Raw genomic sequence first — 21,220 nt, 5'->3', positions numbered from 1 at the left:
AAAGGAATCAATAATTGTCTCTTTCAACCTACTGGTGTTGGATTTGAGCTATCAATAAACAAAGGTGACAGAAATAGAAAAGGTCAAGAGTAATAAAATAGTACCCCCAAGATTTGGACTGGTACCTTTGCATGCAAAGTCCAACGTGCCAATCATTGCTCTTTGGCGCAGCCCATGTGAGAGACAAAGAAATGGGTGTATTAGTTTGGAAATGTAAAATGTTTTAATATGTTACAGTCAAAGATGATCATTATGATATAACTTGCCTATCCTGATAAACGTTTGCATATTTAACACTGTTAAGGAGAATGTATCTGAACAGAATCAAATCACATTATAGCTCTTTACACTATGAGCATTCAACAGAGATATCGTTTCATTAATGTAAGAAATGCCCCCGCACTAATGCGCTCTCTTTTGTCTCAATGGAAAAATGACTCATGTATGGGAGGGTTCCATGGTGTAATGGTTAGCACTCTGGACTCTGAATCCAGCGATCCGAGTTCAAATCTCGGTGGGACCTGCTTGAATTATGAGATTTACTATTTCACCCATTTCTTAGAATTTGGTCTTGGAAAAACATAACGTCAATGTTTTATACTGATACTTATCAACGTATAAGTATGCATCTATGTATACATAGCTATATCCGTCTAGATAGCGATAAGACTATATAAAGAAATCAATTATTCATAAACATATGTATTGAACCTGAAAACTAAAAACTGTTGTTTCCCATCCACAATTTAAACGTTAGGTTCATTTCCTCTCTCATCTATATGACCAGTAATGAGATAGTTAATTTTTGCTGATTTCTTATCATGCTTGACTTACACAGTGCATTTAATTGTGAATTTCTTTGAAAGAGAAATTCAGATTATTACCTTTGACACGTCTTTCGAAAGATTTTACTTTATGGTTATGGATTTACTTTAGAAAATCAGAGTGTAAATATATGTGTGTCTGAATTTCACGATTGTTATTCAAAACGTCATATCTTCTGTCCCCATAATACACAATTTGATTCCTCAAGTTTTGTTTTAATGAAGGATTTCCAATTAAAAAGTTCCATCTTCCCCTTATCAATAACAGTAAGATTTAAGAAAGTAATATCTTGCATCAGCCCCCTGTGATGAGTTTGAGAAAACAGAGTCAGCTCGCAAAATGTCTCATTATTTTGAGCCATTTAATTTCCATGTTTTCTAAAAGTTCTATCATTTGCTCACATCGAATAGACTTTCAGAATACAATCAATAAATTAATGTTTCACTCTACCCGTGTTAGATTTGTGATATTTATGAATACACTTGACAGAAAAAGATTTGATCAACAGTCATGAAAGTGGCCCCACCAAGATTTGAACTCGGATCCTTGGATTCAAAGTGCTAACCATTACACCATGGAACCTCCCATGTGACAAGGGAGCAAATTGCTGCAGCAATGTGAACATTTCAAAGTTTTTAATGTTCTACAGTCAAAGACCAACAGAATGTTATTACTTTTCTATTCTGTTCAACTTTTGCATATTGAACTATGTTAGGGTAGGATGTTGCCCAGAGGACTCAAGTAACGCTATCACTCTGTTGAACAGTACTTTTTATGTGAGATACGATTTTGCAATAAAATATAAGATTCCCCCGTGAATGCAATCTCTTCTCTCAAAATGAAAATCTCAACCTGGTACAGGTGGTTTGATGGTATCATGCTTAGCACTCTAGACTCTGAAAACTGGGATCTGAGTACAAATCACAGTGGGACTTATCTAAACTTTACGATTTTCTTTTCCATTCAGTTCTTAGAATTATTAATTGGAAAAACATCTCATTTACTTATAAACTTGTACATATCCACTTTACACGTATGTATCTCCCTATATCTTGCTATATGTCTCTGTATATTTATAGGACAACATAAACACATACATTATAAAAATGCATATAATTAGTAGAGGTGAAAATAATGAAAAGTTGTTGCCTCTCCACATTTGAAACATGAGCTTCTTCTCCTTACTCTTCTATATGTCATGAAATTGAGATAGTCACTTTTTACTCAATTTTGATCTAACAATATAGTTGATTTATACAAAGCATATCATATGATTTGTGAATAATCTTAAAAGAGAAAATTTGATCAGTACCTGTGAGGCCTCCAAGCAAAAGCTTATGTTTCACGATTGCAGATCGACTGTTGAAAATCAGCATGAAAAACGTTTTATTTCACAATTTCCATACTAATATACAAAAACATTTGTACTATCTGAATGATACCGTCATTGTGGTTCTCTAGGTTTGATTTAAGAACACTTCTCTTTCAAAATGTGCTAAATTCGCCTTATCAATAGCGCAGAAAGCTTCAAAAAGGGATGCTGGGAATCAGGCCTCTGAAATGCATTTCAGAAAAACAGGATAGGATTTCTTAATGTCACACTATTTTGTGTAGGAATGTGATGTAAACGTATTATAATGTTTGTATTTCTGTAACTTGTTCAAGCTGATGGACGTTTTGAAAGGAATCAATAATTGTCTCTTTCAACCTACTGGTGTTGGATTTGAGCTATCAATAAACAAAGGTGACAGAAATAGAAAAGGTCAAGAGTAATAAAATAGTACCCCCAAGATTTGGACTGGTACCTTTGCATGCAAAGTCCAACGTGCCAATCATTGCTCTTTGGCGCAGCCCATGTGAGAGACAAAGAAATGGGTGTATTAGTTTGGAAATGTAAAATGTTTTAATATGTTACAGTCAAAGATGATCATTATGATATAACTTGCCTATCCTGATAAACGTTTGCATATTTAACACTGTTAAGGAGAATGTATCTGAACAGAATCAAATCACATTATAGCTCTTTACACTATGAGCATTCAACAGAGATATCGTTTCATTAATGTAAGAAATGCCCCCGCACTAATGCGCTTTCTTTTGTCTCAATGGAAAAATGACTCATGTATGGGAGGGTTCCATGGTGTAATGGTTAGCACTCTGGACTCTGAATCCAGCGATCCGAGTTCAAATCTCGGTGGGACCTGCTTGAATTATGAGATTTACTATTTCACCCATTTCTTAGAATTTGGTCTTGGAAAAACATAACGTCAATGTTTTATACTGATACTTATCAACGTATAAGTATGCATCTATGTATACATAGCTATATCCGTCTAGATAGCGATAAGACTATATAAAGAAATCAATTATTCATAAACATATGTATTGAACCTGAAAACTAAAAACTGTTGTTTCCCATCCACAATTTAAACGTTAGGTTCATTTCCTCTCTCATCTATATGACCAGTAATGAGATAGTTAATTTTTGCTGATTTCTTATATGACAACATGCTTGACTTACACAGTGCATTTAATTGTGAATTTCTTTGAAAGAGAAATTCAGATTATTACCTTTGACACGTCTTTCGAAAGATTTTACTTTATGGTTATGGATTTACTTTAGAAAATCAGAGTGTAAATATATGTGTGTCTGAATTTCACGATTGTTATTCAAAACGTCATATCTTCTGTCCCCATAATACACAATTTGATTCCTCAAGTTTTGTTTTAATGAAGGATTTCCAATTAAAAAGTTCCATCTTCCCCTTATCAATAACAGTAAGATTTAAGAAAGTAATATCTTGCATCAGCCCCCTGTGATGAGTTTGAGAAAACAGAGTCAGCTCGCAAAATGTCTCATTATTTTGAGCCATTTAATTTCCATGTTTTCTAAAAGTTCTATCATTTGCTCACATCGAATAGACTTTCAGAATACAATCAATAAATTAATGTTTCACTCTACCCGTGTTAGATTTGTGATATTTATGAATACACTTGACAGAAAAAGATTTGATCAACAGTCATGAAAGTGGTCCCACCGAGATTTGAACTCGGATCCTTGGATTCAAAGTCCAAAGTGCTAACCATTACACCATGGAACCTCCCATGTGACAAGGGAGCAAATTGCTGCAGCAATGTGAACATTTCAAAGTTTTTAATGTTCTACAGTCAAAGACCAACAGAATGTTATTACTTTTCTATTCTGTTCAACTTTTGCATATTGAACTATGTTAGGGAAGGATGTTGCCCAGAGGACTCAAGTAACGCTATCACTCTGTTGAACAGTACTTTTTATGTGAGATACGATTTTGCAATAAAATATAAGATTCCCCCGTGAATGCAATCTCTTCTCTCAAAATGAAAAGCTCAACCTGGTACAGGTGGTTTGATGGTATCATGCTTAGCACTGTAGACTCTGAAAACCGGGATCTGAGTACAAATCACAGTGGGACTTATCTAAACTTTACGATTTTCTTTTCCATTCAGTTCTTAGAATTATTAATTGGAAAAACATCTCATTTACTTATAAACTTATACATATCCACTTTACACGTATGTATCTCCCTATATCTTGCTATATGTCTCTGTATATTTATAGGACAACATAAACACATACATTATAAAAATGCATATAATTAGTAGAGGTGAAAATAATGAAAAGTTGTTGCCTCTCCACATTTGAAACATGAGCTTCTTCTCCTTACTCTTCTATATGTCATGAAATTGAGATAGTCACTTTTTACTCAATTTTGATCTAACAATATAGTTGATTTATACAAAGCATATCATATGATTTGTGAATAATCTTAAAAGAGAAAATTAGATCAGTACCTGTGAGGCCTCCAAGCAAAAGCTTATGTTTCACGATTGCAGATCGACTGTTGAAAATCAGCATGAAAAACGTTTTATTTCACAATTTCCATACTAATATACAAAAACATTTGTACTATCTGAATGATACCGTCATTGTGGTTCTCTAGGTTTGATTTAAGAACACTTCTCTTTCAAAATGTGCTAAATTCGCCTTATCAATAGCGCAGAAAGCTTCAAAAAGGGATGCTGGGAATCAGGCCTCTGAAATGCATTTCAGAAAAACAGGATAGGATTTCTTAATGTCACACTATTTTGTGTAGGAATGTGATGTAAACGTATTATAATGTTTGTATTTCTGTAACTTGTTCAAGCTGATGGACGTTTTGAAAGGAATCAATAATTGTCTCTTTCAACCTACTGGTGTTGGATTTGAGCTATCAATAAACAAAGGTGACAGAAATAGAAAAGGTCAAGAGTAATAAAATAGTACCCCCAAGATTTGGACTGGTACCTTTGCATGCAAAGTCCAACGTGCCAATCATTGCTCTTTGGCGCAGCCCATGTGAGAGACAAAGAAATGGGTGTATTAGTTTGGAAATGTAAAATGTTTTAATATGTTACAGTCAAAGATGATCATTATGATATAACTTGCCTATCCTGATAAACGTTTGCATATTTAACACTGTTAAGGAGAATGTATCTGAACAGAATCAAATCACATTATAGCTCTTTACACTATGAGCATTCAACAGAGATATCGTTTCATTAATGTAAGAAATGCCCCCGCACTAATGCGCTCTCTTTTGTCTCAATGGAAAAATGACTCATGTATGGGAGGGTTCCATGGTGTAATGGTTAGCACTCTGGACTCTGAATCCAGCGATCCAAATTCAAATCTCGGTGGGACCTGCTTGAATTATGAGATTTACTATTTCACCCATTTCTTAGAATTTGGTCTTGGAAAAACATAACGTCAATGTTTTATACTGATACTTATCAACGTATAAGTATGCATCTATGTATACATAGCTATATCCGTCTAGATAGCGATAAGACTATATAAAGAAATCAATTATTCATAAACATATGTATTGAAGCTGAAAACTAAAAACTGTTGTTTCCCATCCACAATTTAAACGTTAGGTTCATTTCCTCTCTCATCTATATGACCAGTAATGAGATAGTTAATTTTTGCTGATTTCTTATATGACAACATGCTTGACTTACACAGTGCATTTAATTGTGAATTTCTTTGAAAGAGAAATTCAGATTATTACCTTTGACACGTCTTTCGAAAGATTTTACTTTATGGTTATGGATTTACTTTAGAAAATCAGAGTGTAAATATATGTGTGTCTGAATTTCACGATTGTTATTCAAAACGTCATATCTTCTGTCCCCATAATACACAATTTGATTCCTCAAGTTTTGTTTTAATGAAGGATTTCCAATTAAAAAGTTCCATCTTCCCCTTATCAATAACAGTAAGATTTAAGAAAGTAATATCTTGCATCAGCCCCCTGTGATGAGTTTGAGAAAACAGAGTCAGCTCACAAAATGTCTCATTATTTTGAGCCATTTAATTTCCATGTTTTCTAAAAGTTCTATCATTTGCTCACATCGAATAGACTTTCAGAATACAATCAATAAATTAATGTTTCACTCTACCCGTGTTAGATTTGTGATATTTATGAATACACTTGACAGACAAAGATTTGATCAACAGTCATGAAAGTGGCCCCACCAAGATTTGAACTCGGATCCTTGGATTCAAAGTGCTAACCATTACACCATGGAACCTCCCATGTGACAAGGGAGCAAATTGCTGCAGCAATGTGAACATTTCAAAGTTTTTAATGTTCTACAGTCAAAGACCAACAGAATGTTATTACTTTTCTATTCTGTTCAACTTTTGCATATTGAACTATGTTAGGGTAGGATGTTGCCCAGAGGACTCAAGTAACGCTATCACTCTGTTGAACAGTACTTTTTATGTGAGATACGATTTTGCAATAAAATATAAGATTCCCCCGTGAATGCAATCTCTTCTCTCAAAATGAAAATCTCAACCTGGTACAGGTGGTTTGATGGTATCATGCTTAGCACTCTAGACTCTGAAAACTGGGATCTGAGTACAAATCACAGTGGGACTTATCTAAACTTTACGATTTTCTTTTCCATTCAGTTCTTAGAATTATTAATTGGAAAAACATCTCATTTACTTATAAACTTGTACATATCCACTTTACACGTATGTATCTCCCTATATCTTGCTATATGTCTCTGTATATTTATAGGACAACATAAACACATACATTATAAAAATGCATATAATTAGTAGAGGTGAAAATAATGAAAAGTTGTTGCCTCTCCACATTTGAAACATGAGCTTCTTCTCCTTACTCTTCTATATGTCATGAAATTGAGATAGTCACTTTTTACTCAATTTTGATCTAACAATATAGTTGATTTATACAAAGCATATCTTATGATTTGTGAATAATCTTAAAAGAGAAAATTAGATCAGTACCTGTGAGGCCTCCAAGCAAAAGCTTATGTTTCACGATTGCAGATCGACTGTTGAAAATCAGCATGAAAAACGTTTTATTTCACAATTTCCATACTAATATACAAAAACATTTGTACTATCTGAATGATACCGTCATTGTGGTTCTCTAGGTTTGATTTAAGAACACTTCTCTTTCAAAATGTGCTAAATTCGCCTTATCAATAGCGCAGAAAGCTTCAAAAAGGGATGCTGGGAATCAGGCCTCTGAAATGCATTTCAGAAAAACAGGATAGGATTTCTTAATGTCACACTATTTTGTGTAGGAATGTGATGTAAACGTATTATAATGTTTGTATTTCTGTAACTTGTTCAAGCTGATGGACGTTTTGAAAGGAATCAATAATTGTCTCTTTCAACCTACTGGTGTTGGATTTGAGCTATCAATAAACAAAGGTGACAGAAATAGAAAAGGTCAAGAGTAATAAAATAGTACCCCCAAGATTTGGACTGGTACCTTTGCATGCAAAGTCCAACGTGCCAATCATTGCTCTTTGGCGCAGCCCATGTGAGAGACAAAGAAATGGGTGTATTAGTTTGGAAATGTAAAATGTTTTAATATGTTACAGTCAAAGATGATCATTATGATATAACTTGCCTATCCTGATAAACGTTTGCATATTTAACACTGTTAAGGAGAATGTATCTGAACAGAATCAAATCACATTATAGCTCTTTACACTATGAGCATTCAACAGAGATATCGTTTCATTAATGTAAGAAATGCCCCCGCACTAATGCGCTCTCTTTTGTCTCAATGGAAAAATGACTCATGTATGGGAGGGTTCCATGGTGTAATGGTTAGCACTCTGGACTCTGAATCCAGCGATCCGAGTTCAAATCTCGGTGGGACCTGCTTGAATTATGAGATTTACCATTTCACCCATTTCTTAGAATTTGGTCTTGGAAAAACATAACGTCAATGTTTTATACTGATACTTATCAACGTATAAGTATGCATCTATGTATACATAGCTATATCCGTCTAGATAGCGATAAGACTATATAAAGAAATCAATTATTCATAAACATATGTATTGAACCTGAAAACTAAAAACTGTTGTTTCCCATCCACAATTTAAACGTTAGGTTCATTTCCTCTCTCATCTATATGACCAGTAATGAGATAGTTAATTTTTGCTGATTTCTTATATGACAACATGCTTGACTTACACAGTGCATTTAATTGTGAATTTCTTTGAAAGAGAAATTCAGATTATTACCTTTGACACGTCTTTCGAAAGATTTTACTTTATGGTTATGGATTTACTTTAGAAAATCAGAGTGTAAATATATGTGTGTCTGAATTTCACGATTGTTATTCAAAACGTCATATCTTCTGTCCCCATAATACACAATTTGATTCCTCAAGTTTTGTTTTAATGAAGGATTTCCAATTAAAAAGTTCCATCTTCCCCTTATCAATAACAGTAAGATTTAAGAAAGTAATATCTTGCATCAGCCCCCTGTGATGAGTTTGAGAAAACAGAGTCAGCTCGCAAAATGTCTCATTATTTTGAGCCATTTAATTTCCATGTTTTCTAAAAGTTCTATCATTTGCTCACATCGAATAGACTTTCAGAATACAATCAATAAATTAATGTTTCACTCTACCCGTGTTAGATTTGTGATATTTATGAATACACTTGACAGAAAAAGATTTGATCAACAGTCATGAAAGTGGTCCCACCGAGATTTGAACTCGGATCCTTGGATTCAAAGTCCAAAGTGCTAACCATTACACCATGGAACCTCCCATGTGACAAGGGAGCAAATTGCTGCAGCAATGTGAACATTTCAAAGTTTTTAATGTTCTACAGTCAAAGACCAACAGAATGTTATTACTTTTCTATTCTGTTCAACTTTTGCATATTGAACTATGTTAGGGAAGGATGTTGCCCAGAGGACTCAAGTAACGCTATCACTCTGTTGAACAGTACTTTTTATGTGAGATACGATTTTGCAATAAAATATAAGATTCCCCCGTGAATGCAATCTCTTCTCTCAAAATGAAAAGCTCAACCTGGTACAGGTGGTTTGATGGTATCATGCTTAGCACTGTAGACTCTGAAAACCGGGATCTGAGTACAAATCACAGTGGGACTTATCTAAACTTTACGATTTTCTTTTACATTCAGTTCTTAGAATTATTAATTGGAAAAACATCTCATTTACTTATAAACTTATACATATCCACTTTACACGTATGTATCTCCCTATATCTTGCTATATGTCTCTGTATATTTATAGGACAACATAAACACATACATTATAAAAATGCATATAATTAGTAGAGGTGAAAATAATGAAAAGTTGTTGCCTCTCCACATTTGAAACATGAGCTTCTTCTCCTTACTCTTCTATATGTCATGAAATTGAGATAGTCACTTTTTACTCAATTTTGATCTAACAATATAGTTGATTTATACAAAGCATATCATATGATTTGTGAATAATCTTAAAAGAGAAAATTAGATCAGTACCTGTGAGGCCTCCAAGCAAAAGCTTATGTTTCACGATTGCAGATCGACTGTTGAAAATCAGCATGAAAAACGTTTTATTTCACAATTTCCATACTAATATACAAAAACATTTGTACTATCTGAATGATACCGTCATTGTGGTTCTCTAGGTTTGATTTAAGAACACTTCTCTTTCAAAATGTGTCGCCTTATCAATAGCGCAGAAAGCTTCAAAAAGGGATGCTGGGAATCAGGCCTCTGAAATGCATTTCAGAAAAACAGGATAGGATTTCTTAATGTCACACTATTTTGTGTAGGAATGTGATGTAAACGTATTATAATGTTTGTATTTCTGTAACTTGTCAAGCTGATGGACGTTTTGAAAGGAATCAATAATTGTCTCTTTCAACCTACTGGTGTTGGATTTGAGCTATCAATAAACAAAGGTGACAGAAATAGAAAAGGTCAAGAGTAATAAAATAGTACCCCCAAGATTTGGACTGGTACCTTTGCATGCAAAGTCCAACGTGCCAATCATTGCTCTTTGGCGCAGCCCATGTGAGAGACAAAGAAATGGGTGTATTAGTTTGGAAATGTAAAATGTTTTAATATGTTACAGTCAAAGATGATCATTATGATATAACTTGCCTATCCTGATAAACGTTTGCATATTTAACACTGTTAAGGAGAATGTATCTGAACAGAATCAAATCACATTATAGCTCTTTACACTATGAGCATTCAACAGAGATATCGTTTCATCAATGTAAGAAATGCCCCCGCACTAATGCGCTCTCTTTTGTCTCAATGGAAAAATGACTCATGTATGGGAGGGTTCCATGGTGTAATGGTTAGCACTCTGGACTCTGAATCCAGCGATCCGAGTTCAAATCTCGGTGGGACCTGCTTGAATTATGAGATTTACTATTTCACCCATTTCTTAGAATTTGGTCTTGGAAAAACATAACGTCAATGTTTTATACTGATACTTATCAACGTATAAGTATGCATCTATGTATACATAGCTATATCCGTCTAGATAGCGATAAGACTATATAAAGAAATCAATTATTCATAAACATATGTATTGAAGCTGAAAACTAAAAACTGTTGTTTCCCATCCACAATTTAAACGTTAGGTTCATTTCCTCTCTCATCTATATGACCAGTAATGAGATAGTTAATTTTTGCTGATTTCTTATATGACAACATGCTTGACTTACACAGTGCATTTAATTGTGAATTTCTTTGAAAGAGAAATTCAGATTATTACCTTTGACACGTCTTTCGAAAGATTTTACTTTATGGTTATGGATTTACTTTAGAAAATCAGAGTGTAAATATATGTGTGTCTGAATTTCACGATTGTTATTCAAAACGTCATATCTTCTGTCCCCATAATACACAATTTGATTCCTCAAGTTTTGTTTTAATGAAGGATTTCCAATTAAAAAGTTCCATCTTCCCCTTATCAATACCAGTAAGATTTAAGAAAGTAATATCTTGCATCAGCCCCCTGTGATGAGTTTGAGAAAACAGAGTCAGCTCGCAAAATGTCTCATTATTTTGAGCCATTTAATTTCCATGTTTTCTAAAAGTTCTATCATTTGCTCACATCGAATAGACTTTCAGAATACAATCAATAAATTAATGTTTCACTCTACCCGTGTTAGATTTGTGATATTTATGAATACACTTGACAGAAAAAGATTTGATCAACAGTCATGAAAGTGGTCCCACCGAGATTTGAACTCGGATCCTTGGATTCAAAGTCCAAAGTGCTAACCATTACACCATGGAACCTCCCATGTGACAAGGGAGCAAATTGCTGCAGCAATGTGAACATTTCAAAGTTTTTAATGTTCTACAGTCAAAGACCAACAGAATGTTATTACTTTTCTATTCTGTTCAACTTTTGCATATTGAACTATGTTAGGGAAGGATGTTGCCCAGAGGACTCAAGTAACGCTATCACTCTGTTGAACAGTACTTTTTATGTGAGATACGATTTTGCAATAAAATATAAGATTCCCCCGTGAATGCAATCTCTTCTCTCAAAATGAAAAGCTCAACCTGGTACAGGTGGTTTGATGGTATCATGCTTAGCACTCTAGACTCTGAAAACCGGGATCTGAGTACAAATCACAGTGGGACTTATCTAAACTTTACGATTTTCTTTTTCCATTCAGTTCTTAGAATTATTAATTGGAAAAACATCTCATTTACTTATAAACTTGTACATATCCACTTTACACGTATGTATCTCCCTATATCTTGCTATATGTCTCTGTATATTTATAGGACAACATAAACACATACATTATAAAAATGCATATAATTAGTAGAGGTGAAAATAATGAAAAGTTGTTGCCTCTCCACATTTGAAACATGAGCTTCTTCTCCTTACTCTTCTATATGTCATGAAATTGAGATAGTCACTTTTTACTCAATTTTGATCTAACAATATAGTTGATTTATACAAAGCATATCATATGATTTGTGAATAATCTTAAAAGAGAAAATTAGATCAGTACCTGTGAGGCCTCCAAGCAAAAGCTTATGTTTCACGATTGCAGATCGACTGTTGAAAATCAGCATGAAAAACGTTTTATTTCACAATTTCCATACTAATATACAAAAACATTTGTACTATCCCTATGATACCGTCATTGTGGTTCTCTAGGTTTGATTTAAGAACACTTCTCTTTCAAAATGTGCTAAATTCGCCTTATCAATAGCGCAGAAAGCTTCAAAAAGGGATGCTGGGAATCAGGCCTCTGAAATGCATTTCAGAAAAACAGGATAGGATTTCTTAATGTCACACTATTTTGTGTAGGAATGTGATGTAAACGTATTATAATGTTTGTATTTCTGTAACTTGTTCAAGCTGATGGACGTTTTGAAAGGAATCAATAATTGTCTCTTTCAACCTACTGGTGTTGGATTTGAGCTATCAATAAACAAAGGTGACAGAAATAGAAAAGGTCAAGAGTAATAAAATAGTACCCCCAAGATTTGGACTGGTACCTTTGCATGCAAAGTCCAACGTGCCAATCATTGCTCTTTGGCGCATCCCATGTGAGAGACAAAGAAATGGGTGTATTAGTTTGGAAATGTAAAATGTTTTAATATGTTACAGTCAAAGATGATCATTATGATATAACTTGCCTATCCTGATAAACGTTTGCATATTTAACACTGTTAAGGAGAATGTATCTGAACAGAATCAAATCACATTATAGCTCTTTACACTATGAGCATTCAACAGAGATATTGTTTCATCAATGTAAGAAATGCCCCCGCACTAATGCGCTCTCTTTTGTCTCAATGGAAAAATGACTCATGTATGGGAGGGTTCCATGGTGTAATGGTTAGCACTCTGGACTCTGAATCCAGCGATCCGAGTTCAAATCTCGGTGGGACCTGCTTGAATTATGAGATTTACTATTTCACCCATTTCTTAGAATTTGGTCTTGGAAAAACATAACGTCAATGTTTTATACTGATACTTATCAACGTATAAGTATGCATCTATGTATACATAGCTATATCCGTCTAGATAGCGATAAGACTATATAAAGAAATCAATTATTCATAAACATATGTATTGAAGCTGAAAACTAAAAACTGTTGTTTCCCATCCACAATTTAAACGTTAGGTTCATTTCCTCTCTCATCTATATGACCAGTAATGAGATAGTTAATTTTTGCTGATTTCTTATATGACAACATGCTTGACTTACACAGTGCATTTAATTGTGAATTTCTTTGAAAGAGAAATTCAGATTATTACCTTTGACACGTCTTTCGAAAGATTTTACTTTATGGTTATGGATTTACTTTAGAAAATCAGAGTGTAAATATATGTGTGTCTGAATTTCACGATTGTTATTCAAAACGTCATATCTTCTGTCCCCATAATACACAATTTGATTCCTCAAGTTTTGTTTTAATGAAGGATTTCCAATTAAAAAGTTCCATCTTCCCCTTATCAATACCAGTAAGATTTAAGAAAGTAATATCTTGCATCAGCCCCCTGTGATGAGTTTGAGAAAACAGAGTCAGCTCGCAAAATGTCTCATTATTTTGAGCCATTTAATTTCCATGTTTTCTAAAAGTTCTATCATTTGCTCACATCGAATAGACTTTCAGAATACAATCAATAAATTAATGTTTCACTCTACCCGTGTTAGATTTGTGATATTTATGAATACACTTGACAGAAAAAGATTTGATCAACAGTCATGAAAGTGGTCCCACCGAGATTTGAACTCGGATCCTTGGATTCAAAGTCCAAAGTGCTAACCATTACACCATGGAACCTCCCATGTGACAAGGGAGCAAATTGCTGCAGCAATGTGAACATTTCAAAGTTTTTAATGTTCTACAGTCAAAGACCAACAGAATGTTATTACTTTTCTATTCTGTTCAACTTTTGCATATTGAACTATGTTAGGGAAGGATGTTGCCCAGAGGACTCAAGTAACGCTATCACTCTGTTGAACAGTACTTTTTATGTGAGATACGATTTTGCAATAAAATATAAGATTCCCCCGTGAATGCAATCTCTTCTCTCAAAATGAAAAGCTCAACCTGGTACAGGTGGTTTGATGGTATCATGCTTAGCACTCTAGACTCTGAAAACCGGGATCTGAGTACAAATCACAGTGGGACTTATCTAAACTTTACGATTTTCTTTTTCCATTCAGTTCTTAGAATTATTAATTGGAAAAACATCTCATTTACTTATAAACTTGTACATATCCACTTTACACGTATGTATCTCCCTATATCTTGCTATATGTCTCTGTATATTTATAGGACAACATAAACACATACATTATAAAAATGCATATAATTAGTAGAGGTGAAAATAATGAAAAGTTGTTGCCTCTCCACATTTGAAACATGAGCTTCTTCTCCTTACTCTTCTATATGTCATGAAATTGAGATAGTCACTTTTTACTCAATTTTGATCTAACAATATAGTTGATTTATACAAAGCATATCATATGATTTGTGAATAATCTTAAAAGAGAAAATTAGATCAGTACCTGTGAGGCCTCCAAGCAAAAGCTTATGTTTCACGATTGCAGATCGACTGTTGAAAATCAGCATGAAAAACGTTTTATTTCACAATTTCCATACTAATATACAAAAACATTTGTACTATCCCTATGATACCGTCATTGTGGTTCTCTAGGTTTGATTTAAGAACACTTCTCTTTCAAAATGTGCTAAATTCGCCTTATCAATAGCGCAGAAAGCTTCAAAAAGGGATGCTGGGAATCAGGCCTCTGAAATGCATTTCAGAAAAACAGGATAGGATTTCTTAATGTCACACTATTTTGTGTAGGAATGTGATGTAAACGTATTATAATGTTTGTATTTCTGTAACTTGTTCAAGCTGATGGACGTTTTGAAAGGAATCAATAATTGTCTCTTTCAACCTACTGGTGTTGGATTTGAGCTATCAATAAACAAAGGTGACAGAAATAGAAAAGGTCAAGAGTAATAAAATAGTACCCCCAAGATTTGGACTGGTACCTTTGCATGCAAAGTCCAACGTGCCAATCATTGCTCTTTGGCGCATCCCATGTGAGAGACAAAGAAATGGGTGTATTAGTTTGGAAATGTAAAATGTTTTAATATGTTACAGTCAAAGATGATCATTATGATATAACTTGCCTATCCTGATAAACGTTTGCATATTTAACACTGTTAAGGAGAATGTATCTGAACAGAATCAAATCACATTATAGCTCTTTACACTATGAGCATTCAACAGAGATATTGTTTCATCAATGTAAGAAATGCCCCCGCACTAATGCGCTCTCTTTTGTCTCAATGGAAAAATGACTCATGTATGGGAGGGTTCCATGGTGTAATGGTTAGCACTCTGGACTCTGAATCCAGCGATCCGAGTTCAAATTTCGGTGGGAACTGCTTGAATTATGAGATTTACTATTTCACCCATTTCTTAGAATTTGGTCTTGGAAAAACATAACGTCAATGTTTTATACTGATACTTATCAACGTATAAGTATGCATCTATGTATACATAGCTATATCCGTCTAGATAGCGATAAGACTATATAAAGAAATCAATTATTCATAAACATATGTATTGAAGCTGAAAACTAAAAACTGTTGTTTCCCATCCACAATTTAAACGTTAGGTTCATTTCCTCTCTCATCTATATGACCAGTAATGAGATAGTTAATTTTTGCTGATTTCTTATATGACAACATGCTTGACTTACACAGTGCATTTAATTGTGAATTTCTCTGAAAGAGAAATTCAGATTATTACCTTTGACACGTCTTTCGAAAGATTTTACTTTATGGTTATGGATTTACTTTAGAAAATCAGAGTGTAAATATATGTGTGTCTGAATTTCACGATTGTTATTCAAAACGTCATATCTTCTGTCCCCATAATACACAATTTGATTCCTCAAGTTTTGTTTTAATGAAGGATTTCCAATTAAAAAGTTCCATCTTCCCCTTATCAATACCAGTAAGATTTAAGAAAGTAATATCTTGCATCAGCCCCCTGTGATGAGTTTGAGAAAACAGAGTCAGCTCGCAAAATGTCTCATTATTTTGAGCCATTTAATTTCCATGTTTTCTAAAAGTTCTATCATTTGCTCACATCGAATAGACTTTCAGAATACAATCAATAAATTAATGTTTCACTCTACCCGTGTTAGATTTGTGATATTTATGAATACACTTGACAGAAAAAGATTTGATCAACAGTCATGAAAGTGGTCCCACCGAGATTTGAACTCGGATCCTTGGATTCAAAGTCCAAAGTGCTAACCATTACACCATGGAACCTCCCATGTGACAAGGGAGCAAATTGCTGCAGCAATGTGAACATTTCAAAGTTTTTAATGTTCTACAGTCAAAGACCAACAGAATGTTATTACTTTTCTATTCTGTTCAACTTTTGCATATTGAACTATGTTAGGGAAGGATGTTGCCCAGAGGACTCAAGTAACGCTATCACTCTGTTGAACAGTACTTTTTATGTGAGATACGATTTTGCAATAAAATATAAGATTCCCCCGTGAATGCAATCTCTTCTCTCAAAATGAAAAGCTCAACCTGGTACAGGTGGTTTGATGGTATCATGCTTAGCACTCTAGACTCTGAAAACCGGGATCTGAGTACAAATCACAGTGGGACTTATCTAAACTTTACGATTTTCTTTTTCCATTCAGTTCTTAGAATTATTAATTGGAAAAACATCTCATTTACTTATAAACTTGTACATATCCACTTTACACGTATGTATCTCCCTATATCTTGCTATATGTCTCTGTATATTTATAGGACAACATAAACACATACATTATAAAAATGCATATAATTAGTAGAGGTGAAAATAATGAAAAGTTGTTGCCTCTCCACATTTGAAACATGAGCTTCTTCTCCTTACTCTTCTATATGTCATGAAATTGAGATAGTCACTTTTTACTCAATTTTGATCTAACAATATAGTTGATTTATACAAAGCATATCATATGATTTGTGAATAATCTTAAAAGAGAAAATTAGATCAGTACCTGTGAGGCCTCCAAGCAAAAGCTTATGTTTCACGATTGCAGATCGACTGTTGAAAATCAGCATGAAAAACGTTTTATTTCACAATTTCCATACTAATATACAAAAACATTTGTACTATCTGAATGATACCGTCATTGTGGTTCTCTAGGTTTGATTTAAGAACACTTCTCTTTCAAAATGTGCTAAATTCGCCTTATCAATAGCGCAGAAAGCTTCAAAAAGGGATGCTGGGAATCAGGCCTCTGAAATGCATTTCAGAAAAACAGGATAGGATTTCTTAATGTCACACTATTTTGTGTAGGAATGTGATGTAAACGTATTATAATGTTTGTATTTCTGTAACTTGTTCAAGCTGATGGACGTGTTGAAAGGAATCAATAATTGTCTCTTTCAACCTACTGGTGTTGGATTTGAGCTATCAATAAACAAAGGTGACAGAAATAGAAAAGGTCAAGAGTAATAAAATAGTACCCCCAAGATTTGGACTGGTACCTTTGCATGCAAAGTCCAACGTGCCAATCATTGCTCTTTGGCGCAGCCCATGTGAGAGACAAAGAAATGGGTGTATTAGTTTGGAAATGTAAAATGTTTTAATATGTTACAGTCAAAGATGATCATTATGATATAACTTGCCTATCCTGATAAACGTTTGCATATTTAACACTGTTAAGGAGAATGTATCTGAACAGAATCAAATCACATTATAGCTCTTTACACTATGAGCATTCAACAGAGATATCGTTTCATCAATGTAAGAAATGCCCCCGCACTAATGCGCTCTCTTTTGTCTCAATGGAAAAATGACTCATGTATGGGAGGGTTCCATGGTGTAATGGTTAGCACTCTGAATCCAGCGATCCGAGTTCAAATCTCGGTGGGACCTGCTTGAATTATGAGATTTACTATTTCACCCATTTCTTAGAATTTGGTCTTGGAAAAACATAACGTCAATGTTTTATACTGATACTTATCAACGTATAAGTATGCATCTATGTATACATAGCTATATCCGTCTAGATAGCGATAAGACTATATAAAGAAATCAATTATTCATAAACATATGTATTGAAGCTGAAAACTAAAAACTGTTGTTTCCCATCCACAATTTAAACGTTAGGTTCATTTCCTCTCTCATCTATATGACCAGTAATGAGATAGTTAATTTTTGCTGATTTCTTATATGACAACATGCTTGACTTACACAGTGCATTTAATTGTGAATTTCTTTGAAAGAGAAATTCAGATTATTACCTTTGACACGTCTTTCGAAAGATTTTACTTTATGGTTATGGATTTACTTTAGAAAATCAGAGTGTAAATATATGTGTGTCTGAATTTCACGATTGTTATTCAAAACGTCATATCTTCTGTCCCCATAATACACAATTTGATTCCTCAAGTTTTGTTTTAATGAAGGATTTCCAATTAAAAAGTTCCATCTTCCCCTTATCAATACCAGTAAGATTTAAGAAAGTAATATCTTGCATCAGCCCCCTGTGATGAGTTTGAGAAAACAGAGTCAGCTCGCAAAATGTCTCATTATTTTGAGCCATTTAATTTCCATGTTTTCTAAAAGTTCTATCATTTGCTCACATCGAATAGACTTTCAGAATACAATCAATAAATTAATGTTTCACTCTACCCGTGTTAGATTTGTGATATTTATGAATACACTTGACAGAAAAAGATTTGATCAACAGTCATGAAAGTGGTCCCACCGAGATTTGAACTCGGATCCTTGGATTCAAAGTCCAAAGTGCTAACCATTACACCATGGAACCTCCCATGTGACAAGGGAGCAAATTGCTGCAGCAATGTGAACATTTCAAAGTTTTTAATGTTCTACAGTCAAAGACCAACAGAATGTTATTACTTTTCTATTCTGTTCAACTTTTGCATATTGAACTATGTTAGGGAAGGATGTTGCCCAGAGGACTCAAGTAACGCTATCACTCTGTTGAACAGTACTTTTTATGTGAGATACGATTTTGCAATAAAATATAAGATTCCCCCGTGAATGCAATCTCTTCTCTCAAAATGAAAAGCTCAACCTGGTACAGGTGGTTTGATGGTATCATGCTTAGCACTCTAGACTCTGAAAACCGGGATCTGAGTACAAATCACAGTGGGACTTATCTAAACTTTACGATTTTCTTTTTCCATTCAGTTCTTAGAATTATTAATTGGAAAAACATCTCATTTACTTATAAACTTGTACATATCCACTTTACACGTATGTATCTCCCTATATCTTGCTATATGTCTCTGTATATTTATAGGACAACATAAACACATACATTATAAAAATGCATATAATTAGTAGAGGTGAAAATAATGAAAAGTTGTTGCCTCTCCACATTTGAAACATGAGCTTCTTCTCCTTACTCTTCTATATGTCATGAAATTGAGATAGTCACTTTTTACTCAATTTTGATCTAACAATATAGTTGATTTATACAAAGCATATCATATGATTTGTGAATAATCTTAAAAGAGAAAATTAGATCAGTACCTGTGAGGCCTCCAAGCAAAAGCTTATGTTTCACGATTGCAGATCGACTGTTGAAAATCAGCATGAAAAACGTTTTATTTCACAATTTCCATACTAATATACAAAAACATTTGTACTATCCCTATGATACCGTCATTGTGGTTCTCTAGGTTTGATTTAAGAACACTTCTCTTTCAAAATGTGCTAAATTCGCCTTATCAATAGCGCAGAAAGCTTCAAAAAGGGATGCTGGGAATCAGGCCTCTGAAATGCATTTCAGAAAAACAGGATAGGATTTCTTAATGTCACACTATTTTGTGTAGGAATGTGATGTAAACGTATTATAATGTTTGTATTTCTGTAACTTGTTCAAGCTGATGGACGTTTTGAAAGGAATCAATAATTGTCTCTTTCAACCTACTGGTGTTGGATTTGAGCTATCAATAAACAAAGGTGACAGAAATAGAAAAGGTCAAGAGTAATAAAATAGTACCCCCAAGATTTGGACTGGTACCTTTGCATGCAAAGTCCAACGTGCCAATCATTGCTCTTTGGCGCATCCCATGTGAGAGACAAAGAAATGGGTGTATTAGTTTGGAAATGTAAAATGTTTTAATATGTTACAGTCAAAGATGATCATTATGATATAACTTGCCTATCCTGATAAACGTTTGCATATTTAACACTGTTAAGGAGAATGTATCTGAACAGAATCAAATCACATTATAGCTCTTTACACTATGAGCATTCAACAGAGATATTGTTTCATCAATGTAAGAAATGCCCCCGCACTAATGCGCTCTCTTTTGTCTCAATGGAAAAATGACTCATGTATGGGAGGGTTCCATGGTGTAATGGTTAGCACTCTGGACTCTGAATCCAGCGATCCGAGTTCAAATTTCGGTGGGAACTGCTTGAATTATGAGATTTACTATTTCACCCATTTCTTAGAATTTGGTCTTGGAAAAACATAACGTCAATGTTTTATACTGATACTTATCAACGTATAAGTATGCATCTATGTATACATAGCTATATCCGTCTAGATAGCGATAAGACTATATAAAGAAATCAATTATTCATAAACATATGTATTGAAGCTGAAAACTAAAAACTGTTGTTTCCCATCCACAATTTAAACGTTAGGTTCATTTCCTCTCTCATCTATATGACCAGTAATGAGATAGTTAATTTTTGCTGATTTCTTATATGACAACATGCTTGACTTACACAGTGCATTTAATTGTGAATTTCTTTGAAAGAGAAATTCAGATTATTACCTTTGACACGTCTTTCGAAAGATTTTACTTTATGGTTATGGATTTACTTTAGAAAATCAGAGTGTAAATATATGTGTGTCTGAATTTCACGATTGTTATTCAAAACGTCATATCTTCTGTCCCCATAATACACAATTTGATTCCTCAAGTTTTGTTTTAATGAAGGATTTCCAATTAAAAAGTTCCATCTTCCCCTTATCAATACCAG

At 33.9% G+C, this 21,220-nt stretch overlaps 13 non-coding genes across 13 annotated transcripts; 7 read left to right on the top strand and 6 right to left on the bottom strand.

Annotated features, from left to right (window-relative positions):
• Window positions 1-451: 451 nt before the first annotated feature.
• Window positions 452-523, top strand: TRNAQ-CUG (transfer RNA glutamine (anticodon CUG)). Its single transcript has one exon. It is a non-coding gene; the product is annotated as a tRNA-Gln (tRNA).
• Window positions 524-2,956: 2,433 nt separating this feature from the next.
• TRNAQ-CUG (transfer RNA glutamine (anticodon CUG)) lies at window positions 2,957-3,028 on the top strand. The gene has a single exon. It is a non-coding gene; the product is annotated as a tRNA-Gln (tRNA).
• Window positions 3,029-3,854: 826 nt separating this feature from the next.
• Window positions 3,855-3,926, bottom strand: TRNAQ-UUG (transfer RNA glutamine (anticodon UUG)). The gene has a single exon. It is a non-coding gene; the product is annotated as a tRNA-Gln (tRNA).
• Window positions 3,927-7,987: 4,061 nt separating this feature from the next.
• Window positions 7,988-8,059, top strand: TRNAQ-CUG (transfer RNA glutamine (anticodon CUG)). Its single transcript has one exon. It is a non-coding gene; the product is annotated as a tRNA-Gln (tRNA).
• Window positions 8,060-8,885: 826 nt separating this feature from the next.
• TRNAQ-UUG (transfer RNA glutamine (anticodon UUG)) lies at window positions 8,886-8,957 on the bottom strand. Its single transcript has one exon. It is a non-coding gene; the product is annotated as a tRNA-Gln (tRNA).
• Window positions 8,958-10,499: 1,542 nt separating this feature from the next.
• On the top strand, window positions 10,500-10,571 carry TRNAQ-CUG (transfer RNA glutamine (anticodon CUG)). Its single transcript has one exon. It is a non-coding gene; the product is annotated as a tRNA-Gln (tRNA).
• Window positions 10,572-11,397: 826 nt separating this feature from the next.
• TRNAQ-UUG (transfer RNA glutamine (anticodon UUG)) lies at window positions 11,398-11,469 on the bottom strand. The gene has a single exon. It is a non-coding gene; the product is annotated as a tRNA-Gln (tRNA).
• A 1,550-nt stretch (window positions 11,470-13,019) lies between these two features.
• TRNAQ-CUG (transfer RNA glutamine (anticodon CUG)) lies at window positions 13,020-13,091 on the top strand. Its single transcript has one exon. It is a non-coding gene; the product is annotated as a tRNA-Gln (tRNA).
• An 826-nt stretch (window positions 13,092-13,917) lies between these two features.
• TRNAQ-UUG (transfer RNA glutamine (anticodon UUG)) lies at window positions 13,918-13,989 on the bottom strand. The gene has a single exon. It is a non-coding gene; the product is annotated as a tRNA-Gln (tRNA).
• Window positions 13,990-15,539: 1,550 nt separating this feature from the next.
• Window positions 15,540-15,611, top strand: TRNAQ-CUG (transfer RNA glutamine (anticodon CUG)). Its single transcript has one exon. It is a non-coding gene; the product is annotated as a tRNA-Gln (tRNA).
• An 826-nt stretch (window positions 15,612-16,437) lies between these two features.
• On the bottom strand, window positions 16,438-16,509 carry TRNAQ-UUG (transfer RNA glutamine (anticodon UUG)). The gene has a single exon. It is a non-coding gene; the product is annotated as a tRNA-Gln (tRNA).
• A 2,441-nt stretch (window positions 16,510-18,950) lies between these two features.
• TRNAQ-UUG (transfer RNA glutamine (anticodon UUG)) lies at window positions 18,951-19,022 on the bottom strand. Its single transcript has one exon. It is a non-coding gene; the product is annotated as a tRNA-Gln (tRNA).
• Window positions 19,023-20,572: 1,550 nt separating this feature from the next.
• Window positions 20,573-20,644, top strand: TRNAQ-CUG (transfer RNA glutamine (anticodon CUG)). The gene has a single exon. It is a non-coding gene; the product is annotated as a tRNA-Gln (tRNA).
• Window positions 20,645-21,220: the final 576 nt, after the last annotated feature.

Source organism: Lissotriton helveticus, chromosome 4_1 (assembly GCF_964261635.1).
Source record: "Lissotriton helveticus chromosome 4_1, aLisHel1.1, whole genome shotgun sequence".
In the NCBI taxonomy this organism is placed as follows: domain Eukaryota; kingdom Metazoa; phylum Chordata; class Amphibia; order Caudata; family Salamandridae; genus Lissotriton; species Lissotriton helveticus.
This window is presented reverse-complemented; position numbering and strand designations above follow the sequence as displayed.